This window comes from Chrysochloris asiatica, unplaced genomic scaffold, assembly GCF_000296735.1.
Source record: "Chrysochloris asiatica unplaced genomic scaffold, ChrAsi1.0 scaffold00328, whole genome shotgun sequence".
Lineage (NCBI taxonomy): Eukaryota > Metazoa > Chordata > Mammalia > Afrosoricida > Chrysochloridae > Chrysochloris > Chrysochloris asiatica.
Genome location: NW_006408846.1, coordinates 804,974 through 807,849, shown reverse-complemented (window position 1 = coordinate 807,849; position 2,876 = coordinate 804,974).

The following is a 2,876-nucleotide window of genomic DNA, read 5'->3' as shown; positions in this document are numbered from 1 at the left end:
AGGTCAAATAGATTTTTTACTGAGTCTTTGGGGTTTTCTATAAACAGGATCATATCGTCTGCAAATAGAGAGTTTTACTTTCTTTTTTGTCAATTCAGATGCCTTTGATTTCCTTATCTTGCCATATAGCTCTGATTAAGACTTCCAGCACAATATTGAATAAAAGTGGTGACAAAGGGCATCCTTGTGGACCAGATTATTCTAATGACAACTGATTCTGGTATGTTTTCTCGTATTATTTCGTTTTTCACTTTCTTGGCATATAAAATTATATCCTTAAGTGGATCACCATGAGACATCTGTTCTTGACATTCTTTCTGAAGCTCCTTATGAGCTCCTGTGGTTTGCTGACTCTGAACATATTCTGAAAGCTTGTTCAAGCCTGCTTCAGTGAAATGCTTTTTAAAGTGTTCAGCACATTGCTTATTTGTAGGAAAAGGTTCCATCAATCTGTTATCCATGATGACTTTCCAAAGACTTGCAGATACTGCATTGAGATCTTTTACATTTATCCATGATTTAAAGAGCTTTACAACAAAAGCAGCTGAAACACTTTCTTTAATTAAATGTTCATTATAAAGGCTATTAAGAATGGATGCATTAAGTGTTCTGTTAGTCAGAAGAACACCAGTCAACAGGCCAGCTTGTTCTTCTGTAACTCAGAAAACCCCTTTAAGAACAGCAGCAATTTCTTTTTTTAAATTGTGAACTTAGTGATAGTTTACATGGGAGAACATTAGCTTTACACCATCATTTTCATTGCCATGATTACAGTCTCCTCCATGCATCATCATTCAACAGTATTTCTTTCTATTCTTTATTTTGTTTTTTGGGGGTTGGGGGAGTAGACGGATGTACACAAAAAAACTCAGGGCACATTGTGCAAGCCTGCCTCCTGGCAGCCAGCACTTAATCCCTCTCTTTCCATGAGGTTAGGGTCCTAAGCTGCTCCCTGTCTCCATGTCCTCATCTCTGCCTCCATCTCTGATGTAGCTGCTTCTATGGATAGGGTCCCAAATTCTGCTTTTGCTCATCTCCCTTGATGGTCCTAGGGTCCTCTGTTTCTGGACTATAAGATTAACTATTCCCCATTTTTGTTACAAAACTTCTATCTTTATAGTTGTGACAGTCACAATCAATCATGGTAACAATTACTCACTACTGAATCCTAAGAATCTTATACCCATCTCTTTTCACTAGACCCGTCTAGACAATATGAAAATTATTCAGTGGGGACTCTACCTTCCCCCACACACTATTAAACTAAATTTCCTCTTGAAAACTTGTAAGCCAGTCACTTCGAGCTGTTATAGCCCCCTCATTTTAGGTAGCCAATGTCCAAGTTGTCTGTTGCTATCTACCCTATATATAGACGAGATAGGATTGATACTTGCTGTGAAGACGCCTTCTCTCTCTGTTGATATTTTGAGCTACTATGTCCATAAGTATAGGACAAGTTCATCAAGTTGTAGTAATTTACACTCATTTCCTTTATCAAAAATTATTTGTTGTTTTTTTTTATCTTCCTTTAGTCATGTTCTGATCATCAAGCCATTGAGGCTATGTCAAATGGGTACTATCTGCAAGTTTGGACATTCTTGTGTGTCTCCACTCACTTCATATCAGCTGGATGTTTCACTCTCAGCTCTAGCCCTCTGTGGCTAAATCCTTGTCCATAGGCTCAGGAGTCCCCAGGTCTCACCACACTTTGGACTAACCAGCACTTCCTCTTCTATCTCTCATCTCTAGGTCAACAGGAGTCTATGGAAGGTGGTTAAACTCAACTCATTTCTTCATTGCTGCCTTTTCCACTCTTCCATTCACCGGCAGACCAATGTGGTCACCAGAAAACTTACATCGTGTTCACATGCTCCCTTTGAGTTTCAGTCTTGCATTACAAATACTGGGTTTCTTTTTTCTAATGACTGCCAGAGAGCATAAAACATTCACATTTTATTTCTAGGTCTTCTGTATGAAAAGACCTGAACTGCCAACCCTAAGGTCAACAGTTCAAGTTCACCAGCCATTCCAAGGGATAAAGATGAAGCTTTCTGCTCCTGCAAAGATGTGCTGCTTTGGACACCTTACACAGGGCTGTTATGACAACACTAAACAAAACCATCAATAAATCCCTACATCCTAGAACATAAAAATTTTTAAGAAATGTTTTTATTGAATGAAAATAGCTATTTTGGTGTACCTTTTCCTAAGACCATCAGATTCCTGAAATTTCTTGGTGACTTGTCAGAATGCTGTGGATTACTTGCCCATATCTCAGTAATAAAGTTTATCAAACAAGACACCTTTCCTTATTACCCCTTCCCCAACCACTCATTTACTTACTGGAGTCCTGGTGTGGCACTGTGGATTAATGCGCCAGACTGCAAAACTATTTGAACTGCAAGGTCGGCGGTTCAAGCTCACCAGCTGCTCCTCAGAAACCCTATATAGGTTAGCTATGGGTGGGAACTGACTAGACGACACTTTACAACAACTACAAAAATTTACTTACTGAGGAGCATGGTCAGGGAATGTCTCAAAGCAAAAATGTCCAAAGTTGTTTTCTACTTTCTAGATTCTCATACCAGTTTCCCTCAAGTTGACACCAACTCATGGCAACCCTGGGTTAACATGGTTAACATACTCAATTGTCAACTGAAAGGTTGAAGGTTTGACTCCACCGGAAGTGCCTTGAAAGAATGGCTCAGTGATCTACTACTAAAAAGTCAGTCACTGAAAACTCTATTCTGACACAAACGGGTTGCGTTGTCAAGAGTCAGAATCAACTGAATAAAACTTGTACTGGATAATTCTCATAGTGTCTCTTAACATTGAAAAAGTAAATATTGATGTAATACATATGTCTAAACTTCTTT